Source organism: Jaculus jaculus, chromosome 1 (genome assembly GCF_020740685.1).
Source record: "Jaculus jaculus isolate mJacJac1 chromosome 1, mJacJac1.mat.Y.cur, whole genome shotgun sequence".
NCBI classification, from domain to species: Eukaryota; Metazoa; Chordata; class Mammalia; order Rodentia; family Dipodidae; genus Jaculus; species Jaculus jaculus.
This window is the reverse complement of record NC_059102.1, coordinates 308876715-308887140: the sequence shown is the minus strand read 5'-3', so window position 1 is coordinate 308887140 and position 10426 is coordinate 308876715. Positions and strand designations below refer to the sequence as shown.

The 10426-nt window shown below is 46.5% G+C and overlaps 1 pseudogene; it reads left to right on the top strand.

Moving 5' to 3' along the window:
- Window positions 1-2200: 2200 nt before the first annotated feature.
- Window positions 2201-4598, top strand: LOC101597847 (annotated as a pseudogene).
- Window positions 4599-10426: the final 5828 nt, after the last annotated feature.

Below are 10426 nucleotides of genomic sequence, written 5' to 3'. Positions count from 1 at the left end.
AACCCAGAGAATATCAATGCAGGGGACTTGCTAACTTCCAGGCCCTGTTTGTTTAGCTCTCATTTTCTTTGCATGGCAGGGGTAAATCACTTAGTGGTAAATCACTACTTTTAGGAGCAGCAGTAAATAAACAAGACCACAGATGTGGTTGGCATTTGATTTGGAAGCGGGAGAAGTAAAAATATGATCCAGGACTGAGAGAGGCAGTTTGCCTAGCAGAGAACACTGGATTGAGAGCAGATCTAGAATCACAAACTTTCAACAGGAACAAACCAAGGGCCATCTGGCCCCAAGTGTGGCCTAAATTCCACTCATAGCATTTTTGGCTCAGCCACCAGCCTTGCCATCCCATCACATCCTTGTTCAGGGCTAGTGAACTAGAAGACTCAGGCCAGGGACCCTTCAAAGTCTTGGACCAAGCATAGATTACATGATGCAGAAGTGGGGGGTGGAGAGGACAGCAAAATGATATCCCCTTCATGGCTTTGCCTTGGGATATTAGCCAGATAGTTTGCTAGGGGTCTGGGCCCTTTCTCCCAGTTTCCTCCTATTGATGCTATCACAATGAGCAGTGGGTGCCCCAGGCTATATAGCTTTCACTGCCCTTCCTGTCCTCTACCTCCCCTCCAGCACCCACCAAGGCCGCAGCCCCTGCTAACTGCAAGGATGGAGAACTGCCTTCCTGTTGACCAATGCAGCCTGCAGGCTTTGCTTGTTTTTAACACTCCAGGTCAAATCAGTTGCCAAAGTAAGTAATGCCTAAACATCCTTCTACATGAACCCAGACCTTCCCAAACTTCTGTTCTGTAATACTTGGGTTCCATTAAAGTCATAGGAGCAGAGACAGGGTGGTGAGGCCAGGTGGGGCTGGCCTTCAGGGAGCTTGCTCAGAGGATCATCAGGAGACCAGACACAGGTAGATGTGGGCACCTATCTATTTAGTCAGTCACTCTTTCTCAATTTATACTAATAGAAAACATTTCTTTACAGAGCTACAAGTGCCTCCCTCCAAACAAAGATTAATTATCTTTAATCTCTCAACAACACTTCAAAGTACACGGAGCTATCTTCATTTTATGAAGAAGATGGCCAACGAACTGATTCAAGGTCACATATAACAAGATGGTGATAAAGCCAGAATTTTAAGTTAGTGCCAATTGCCTCATATACCTATTCGCTTTCACCTTCTGACGAAACTGACCTCCCTCAACCCCACCATTCAGAAAAAAAAAAATCAGATGGAAGACAGAGGAGGCACTTGCCAAGTGGGGGCACCCAAACTCAAGTGGCTGCTGGCCATGGTTTATGGCTACCATTGTGAAGAGAACTGCTCCAAATCAGTGCTCACGTGGTACCCCAAAATCTCAATTAATTCTGGGAAAGCACTTAGTAGTGGATCAGTTGCAGCTTTCTGGTCAATTCGATGACCACACATGATGAGGCTATATTGCCCATTGTGGGCTAATCACCACCCAGTGATTGATCAGTTATAATGGAGATCAGAACTCCATCTCACTGGGTCTCAGTCCATGGTGGATTTTCTTCCCCCAGGGGACATTTTTTTTATGCAGTCTAAAGACATTTAAGCTTGTCACAAATTGGGTACACTGTTGGCATTTAGAGGGTAGAGGTCAAAGATGTTGCTAAACATCCTTAAATGCACCCAGGACAAACCCTAAGATCCCAAATGTCGATGTGCTGAGGTTGAGAAGCCCCCACTCCAAGCATTAAGTTGAGAAGGACTTGACTCAACCAGAGATGAACCAAGTATCAGAAAAAGTAGCTATCTTATCCCTAGGAAATTGTTGCTAGGGTTAAGCTGAGCACATCTAGACAGGACTGAGGTGTCCACACCCTATTAGGCCGGGCAGTGGGCCCTGTATATGTTTGTTTTCTAGCTGACCTTATTAAAGAGTAGCTTATGGAATTTATATCATGTTTCTTTGGGTTAAAACCAGGAGTGGAAAAATGTAACTTCTAAGAGGAAAGCAGTCAGACAATGAAAATGATGTGTAATAATGGAAGCTCAGCTGCAAATGTTAGGTTTCCTATAAGGTTACTCCCCCGTTGCATGGTTTTCTTCCAGGCTGTGCACAGACATGTGAATAGCCCCATGTAACTGAGCAGAGGGAGAACTTGGATTTGAATTCAGACAAGTAGAATTCAAATTCCAACACTGCTGATCACCATTCTTGAGTAGATGGCCTGCTCATACATCAGTGAAAGCTACCTGCGCCTCCACGTCTCCCACGGGCTGTGGATTTTTCATGAGGTAAGTTACTGAATAGAGCTCAGCACAACTCAGACATGGTCTGAGTGCTCACCTGGTGATGATCACACACACAGGCTTCCTCCTCCATGGGACAAAGGGGTTTCATTATGACCACTGCCTGTGAAGTTCCTCTTGGGTGATATTCTATTTCTTATGCTCCACTGGAGAAATATGCTCCGCGTCATAAACAGAATCATTGAGCCCAATTTATTTTACTCAGGATCCAAAGGAGATTATTGCTTCCAAGGGGACAATTCACCCCATTAAGATGAGACTGTTTGGAATGATGAGGAAGTCAGCATTATGTAACTTCCCGTCTTCCAAGTAGGAGCATCTAGGACTACCCAATGCTTTAGGGTTCTATAGTAATTCTTGTCATTTTTATCCAGGCTCAGGTTGCTTTTAAAATATTTTTATTTTTATTTATTTATTTGAAAGAGAAAGAAAGAGAGAGAGGGAGGGAGAGAGAGAGAAAATGAATGGGTGTGCCAGGGCCTCCAGTGGCTGCAAATGAACCCCAGATGCATGTGCCATCTTGTGCATCTGTCTTATGTGAATAGTGGGGAATTGAACCTGGGTCTTTTGGCTTTGCAAGCAAGTGCCTTAACTGCTAATCTATCTCTCCAGCCACTAATTAATTAATTAATTAATTTATTTATTTATTTATTTATGTGTGTGTGTATGTGAGAGAGAGAGAGAGAGAGAGAGAGAAAGAAAGAAAGAAAGAAAGAAAGAAAGGAAGGAAGGAAGGAAGGAAGGAAGGAAGGAAGGAAGGAAGGAAGGAAGGAAGGAAGGAAGGGAGGGAAGGAAAATAGAGAGGCATATAGGCACACTAGGGTCACCTGCTACTGCAAACTCCAGACACATGCACCTCATTGTGGACCTAGCTTTACATGGGTACTGAGGAATCCAGCCTAGGCCAACAGGTTTTGCAAGCAAGTATGTTTAGCTGCTAAGCCATCGTCCCAACCCCAGATTGCCTTTTGTTTGTTTGTTTGTTTGTTTTGAGGTAGGGTCCCACTCTAGCTGAGGCTGACCTGGAATTCACTATGGAGTCTCAGGGTTGCCTCGAACTCACGGCAATCCTCCTACCTCTGCCTCCCGAGTGCTGGGATTAAAGGTGTGCGCCACCATGCCCGGCTCCAGATTGCCTTTTTAAAAATACTTTTAGCTTTCTGCCTGTGGATGCGGCCAAGGAACTGAACCCTTGCTGAACCCTCTCCTGTCACCGCAGTCATGTAAGTCCAAGTCTCCTAAGGAGCCGGAACAGGTGCGGAAGCTCTTCATTGCAGGGCCGAGCTTCGAAAGGACAGATGAGTCGGAGGAGCCATTTTGAGCAATGGGGAACACTCACTGACTGTGTGGTCAGGCGAGATCCAAACACCAAGTGCTCCAGAGGCTCTGGGTTTGTTTCCTAGGCCACTAGGAGGTGGACGCAGCCATGAATGCAAGGCCACACAAGGGGGATGGGAGAATTGTGGAACCAAAGAGGGCTGTGTCAAGAGAAGAAGTCCACCTAACTGTGAAAAAGATCTTTGTGGGAGGCATTAAAGAAGACACTGAAGAGCATCACCTATGAGATTATTTTGAACGGTATGGAAAAATCGAAGCGAAAGAAATGATGTCAGACAGAGGCAGTGTGAAGAAAAGGGGCTTTGCTTTTGGGACCTTTGATGACCATGACTGTTGATGAGGTTGTCCTACACAAATACCATACTGTGAATGGCCACAGCTGGGAAGCAAGGCAAGCCCTGTCAAAGCAAGAGATGGCGAGTGCTTCGTCCAGCCAAAGAGGTTGAAGTGGCTCTGGAAACATCGGTGGTGGCTGTGGAGGTGGTTTTGGTGGAAATGACAATTTTGGTCGTGGAGGGAACTTCAGTGGTTGTGGTGGCTTTGGTGACAGCAGCAGAGGTGGAGGATATGGTGGCAGTGGGGATGGCTATAATGGATTTGGTAATGATGGAAGCAATTTTGGAGGTGGTGGAAGCTACAATGACTTTGGCAATTACAACAATCACTGTTCAAATTTTGGACCCATGAAGGGAAGAAATTTTGGAGGCAGAAGCTCTGGCCCTTATGGGGGGGGCAATACTTTGCCAAACCACGAAACCAAGGTGGCTATGGCGGTTCAAGCAGCAGCAGTAGCTATGGCAGTGGCAGAAGATTTTAATTACTGCCAGGAATCAAAGCTTAGTAGGAGAGGAGAGCCAGAGAAGTGACAGGGAAGCTACAGGTTACAACAGATTTGTGAACTCAGCCAAGCCCAGTGGTGGCAGGGCCTAGCCGCTACAAAGAAGACATGTTTTAGACAATACTCACGTGTATGGGGGAAAAAAAACAAAAACAAAAACTCAAAGACTGTATCTATGACTAATTGTATAACAGGTTATTTTAGTTTCTGTTCTGTGGAAAGTGTAAAGCATTCCAATAAATGGTTTTAATGTAGACTTTTTTTTTTCCACCCATGCTGTTGATTGCTAAATGTAATAGTCTGATCATGATGCTGAACAAATGTGTCTTTTAAAAATATATATATATTTTTTATTTACTTGTGCCTGGCATGATGGCGCATGCCTTTAATGCCAGCACTCGGGAGGCAGAGGTAGGAGGATTCCTGTGAGTTCAAGGCCATCCTGAGACTCCATAGTGAATTCCAGGTCAGTCTGGGTTAGAATGAGACTCTGCCTCAGAAAACCAAAAAGAAAAAAATTTATTTGCAAGAAGAGAGACAGAGAGAGAGAATGCCAGGGCCTCTAGCCATTGCAAATAACTTCACATTCATGCACCACTTTGTGTATCTGGTTTTCCATGGGTAGGAGGGAATTGAACTTGGGTCATTAGGCTTTGCAGGCAAGTGCCTTAACTGCTGAGCCATCACTCCAGCCCCTTTTTTAGGTTTTTTGAGGTAGGGTCTCGCTCTAGCCCAGGCTGACCTAGAATTCACCATGCAGTCTCAGGCTGGCCGTAAGGGATCTTCCTACCTCTGCCTCCTGAGTGATAGGATTAAAGGCGTGCAAGATTGCTTTTTGATTCTGGTCTGTTTGCATCTATTCTTGACAGGATACTGGATTCTTTCAAGAATCAAATACAATTTCAAAGATCATGAAAAGCTTGACTTTGATTAAAACCAGTCGTGAATCATAGAGGTGACTACATAACACATATGTGTTGTTTTTTAGGTCTCACTGATAATAAGCAACCATTCTAGCACACATGGTTTCTCATAATCGCCTCCTCCCTGTTATGCGGAGCACAGCTATTTTGAAGATAAGTGAGCTGTAAGCTCCTGAAAATAAAAATACCTATGACTAAACTCTCTATAAACAGAGCAAGTCAGAGAATAATAACGAATGCTTTTATCACTTAGACCAGCTGAATCACACTTGGTTTTCCATTTCACATTAGGGAAAGAGCTCTGTGCCTTGTAGATGCTCCCCTGACAAATGTATATTATGTGGGCTGGAAGCTCCAACTCCTGTGCTATCAGTATTACGGAAGCCAACCACCTACACCAGCTGCACGGCCACCTAAGGAGGGTCCCTCAAGTGCCTCCCTGTAGCTATGTGATGGGAACAAGCAGAGGGGGGCAAAGGGGTGGCCAATGCACAAGGAACACCAGCAGTGAGAGGAGGTGGGCACGGACACCAGGCATCTGACTTCTCTCCCCATTGCCCTTGTCCAGTGTGGGAAAAGCATAGCCCACGGGTCAGAAGTGTGGGCAGCTGCCTGGCTGTGTGAATAGAGTTTTGTAGGAACATTTGTGTTCTCATTTGTTTGCATCTCTGTGTGGTTGATTTGGTGCTGTGGCGGCAGAGTCACATAGCAGGGACAGAGACCATATGGCCGATAAAGCCTTCAAGATTTACCATCTGGTCTTTTGCAGCAAGAGTGTACTGATTATCGCTTACTCTCTAGGCTCTCATTTGAGATAGATTTGGGACATGTGGTGGTTTGATTCATGTGTCCCCTATAAACTTAGGTGCCCAGAATGCTAGATTCCCAGCTGATGGAGGTTTCGGAATTAACGCCTCCCGGAGGCAGTGTGTTCTTGATGGTGAGCTAATGGGTATTATAGCCAGTTTCCCCATGCCAGTGTTGGGCACACTCTCCTGTACCTGTTGTCCACCTTATGTTGGCCAGGGGGTGATGTCCACCCTCCTCTGCTCATGCCATCATTTTCCCCTGCCATCGTGGAGCTTCCTCTCAAGCCTGTAAGCCAAAATAAACCTCTTTTTCCCACAAGCTGCTCTTGGTTGGGTGATTTCTACCAGCAATACGAACCTGACTGCAACAGGACATACAGGGAATAGAGAAATAAAACATCAGTTTTCTTGTCTCAAGAGTCTTCCAGTTGATAAAGCAAAACATAGTTACCTGAAAAGTTTGTAAGTGATATGAGACATGTTTGGTGACGTCAGCACTCAGCGATAGCAGCTATGCTGATCTTAGGAGCTGGCATGTATTAAGTGCTGTGTGCTAGCCACCAAAGCCAACGCCTTTTCATGCACTATAAAGTCAGCTCCTCACAAAACCCTTTGAGGAAGATTTTTATGCAGCTATTAACAACAGATCGACAGTTTTTTACTTGCCCCAAGGACAGAGAAGTCCTGATAGCAGTGCTGTTTGGTTCCAGAAACGCTGCTCATAGCCATGAGCTGAGTGGTACAGACGGTGAGTACACAGGCCCCTCCTGCAGCAGAGGGGCTGTGGTATAGTGGCAGAATAAAAACAGATCCTGCTCTCACAAAACCCCATGAAACACTGCTTGCTGACAAAAGAAGAGTCATGGAAATACGCGTGCTTTCCTGTCTTGTGCCTTTAATGCACCTCTCTAGTCCCTTCCTCCCTTTCCATTTCCTCTTCAATTCACTCTCCTCTCCTCTCTCCTTCCCTCCCTCCTCTCTTCTCTTCCCTCTCCAGTCCTTCCCCATTCCTCTCCCACTTCTCTCTCTCTCTCTTCATCTTCCAGCCATAGCAGAGAAAATCAGTTATCCCTAGTCCTGGCCTGTACCCTTGCTTTGTAAGCAAACAGATCTCACTCCAGAGAAAGTACTACCGTCACATTGTCTTCTCACAAGTGGGAGCTGTGCCCTAATCCATGCCCTCAAATACTTGCTGATGGCTACAGAGGTCAAAAGCAAACTTCCAGTGTATCTTCCCACAGAAAGCATCTTTGCAGCGCTTTTTGACTCAGATCAAACTGGGGCCACCCACCACACAGGTGCAGCCTGGCAGCTGTGACCTGGAAACCCACCTCATTGGTGCTTCCCTTCCCAGCCCAGGAGACCACGAAGGCAGGGGGTGACAGCCCCAGCTGCACACCTCGCCTGTTGGGGTCCCTCTGCTAGTTCACTGCTTCATGGGTCAAGATGGCGCCGTGGCAATGGGGAAAGGAGGTTCTGAAACGGTTGCATGTCTAAAAACCAGAACAAGTCCCACTGCTCGAATTACCACGCAGACTCATTTCGAGACTGCAGAAAGTGCTGGTGATGTTTTTTCTAAAGGGCAACCCCGGTGCTTCCGAGAGAAGAGGCTCCCTCTCTCCGACTAGCAATTACCCCTCCTCCGGAGACCGCGCGCTGCATCTCTGCTGGTCACGTCAGTAGGGGCTGCAGGACCACTAAGCTGCAAATGTTCTTCCCTCACTGATGCACAGTGACAGAGACCCCTGTGTACACATGACACGTGAACTTGCCTCTTCTCTGTTCCTATTGAGCCACATCATTGTGGGAACCAGCACTCAAAACAAAGAAACTGCAGTAGTCTTCAGACAGGCTGAGAAATACATAAGCAAGAAATTTAAATGTTGACTCAAATCCTGGATTTCTGGGGTGGGGGGGAGTGTCACATGGTGCTAGGGAAGTTGCACCACCTCTCTGTATCCCTGAGGTAATGTCTCTAAAAGAACCTCAGTTTGAGTTCTAGAAACAGACGTTAAGACACAGATTAGAATACACGCAGTTTGTTTAAAAAATGTTACCAGGAAACATGGGTTAAGTTGGGTGAAGTCACTCCTGTGAAATCACATCTGTGTGCAGATGATCAAGTTAGATGAGGCTAGTAGGAATCGTCCTAACCTGATAATACTGATGTCTTTATAAACAGAGATACTTGCACACTGAGACATGCCCACAGATGTGACACCACAGATGGAAACTTAATCCCCATTGTGAAGTATTAAGAGAGTGGAAACTGGCTCACACCTGTAATCCCAGCACATGGGAGACAGAGGTAAGAGGGTCACTGTGAGTTCAAGGCCACCTTGAGACTACATAGTGAATTCCAGGTCAGCCTGGGCTACAGTGAGAAAAATAAATGAAAAACAACAACAACAAAATGTTGGAAACCTATCTGACTATGCTTATATAAAGATGAAGCCATGGGAAGGGATTAGGATGAGATAAAGTCATCAAGGTGGAACCTGATTGAATATTGGTAGCTTCAGAGAAAGCGGGAAAGAGGCTGGACCACACACATGTGTGCTCTTTCCTACCCTGAGATGCTCTGGTCTACCCTGGGATTCTGGCAGCAAGAAAGCCATCACTAGATATATATTTCATCCTTGGGCCAGAGCCAAGAGCTCACATAACCTCTTTTCTTCGTAATTTACCCAGTCTGCGATATTGTGTTAAGAGAAAATGGGTTGAGGACAGTGGGAAGATGAGGAAGTGATGCAGGAAAGAGAAATTGATTAAAAGAGCATTTATTGGGCTGGAGAGATGGCTTAGCAGTTAAGGCACATCCCTACAAAGCCTAAGGACCCAGGTACAATTCTCCAAGTCCCACGCAAGCCAAATGCATGTGGTGGCGCATACGTCTGGAGTTTATTTGCAATAGCTAGAGGCCCTGGCACGCCCATTCTCACTCTGTCTCCCCTCTTCCCTCTCTCTGCCTCTAATAAAAATAAATAAATAAATAAATAAATCTTTAGGGCTTTAGGAATTGCTTAGTGGTTAAGGCACTTGTCTGCAAAGCCAAAGGACCCAGGTTCAATTCCCCAGGACCCACAAAAGCCAGATGCACGAGGTGGCACATATGTCTGAAGGTCATTTGCAGTGGATAGAGGCCCTGGCATACCCATTTGTTCTCTCTCTTTCAAATAAATAAATAGAAAAAAAATAAAATATTTTTAAAAGCCAGGCATGGTGGTGCACACCTTTAATCCCAGGACTCAGGAGGCAGAGGCAAGAGGATGGCCATGAATTTGAGGCCACCCTGAAACTCCGTAGTGAATTCCAGATCAGCTTGGGCTACAGTGAAACCCTACCTTGAAAATAATAATAATAATAATAATGGATAAAAATAAAAAATAAATCTTTAATAAAAAGAGTATTTATTATCAAGCTAGCTGCCAGCACTGTTTGCAACTTTGCCACACCTGGGAATTCTAGAGAACAGTATGTCTGAGGTGCTTCAGGGTTACCAGAAACAAGAGCTGGCAGATTGTGAATTCAGCCATTGGCCAAGGACCTCGTGGAGAAGCGGAATTCAGGAGGCCATCCCTGCAGCCGCTGCTCCTGCTGCTCCTTGTGCCCCGGATATCGTGGTTTCCCATCCCAGGTCCTTCTCCCCTGAAAATCCCTTCCAGCCCCACCTCCCCGGGCCTTGCCCCTCAGAACTTTTACCTTTGGAGCCACTTCACAGAGCCCTCGTCTGAGCCTTTCTCAAACTGGACTCTGCAAACTACTTAACGCGTGCTCGGGGGAAACACGAACGTGCAGGAGGGCAGACGCCGGTTTGCACGGCGTTGCCTAACCGCGCCTGCCTGTCCAGCCCTGGGGATGCGCGTGCGTCTGTGGACAGAAAGTTGAGAGTCTGCGGCTCAGCAGCGGCACACAAACCCTCCTTCCCTGAGCTTACACCAGTGTTTCCAAGATGAGTGGAAGCTCCCTCGGGACAGCTCTACCATCCTGACAGAATATTGTCCCTGTGCCCCTGCTGGACACATTTGCTTCGTGAGGCAAGGGTGGCCCATGTGAAGGTCAGGATCCTGTCTAGAGCAGCGGTGGGATCCGTACTGGGTGAGAGGTGTCTGAGCCTCTTCACCCAAAAAAACCTCCTTCAGGTCGGGGAAGGGGTGCCCAGAGCCACAGGGTTCCAGAGGTGCGCATCCTGCTCCCTCCACTGTATCTGCACTTCTCTCACTCCTTTCTC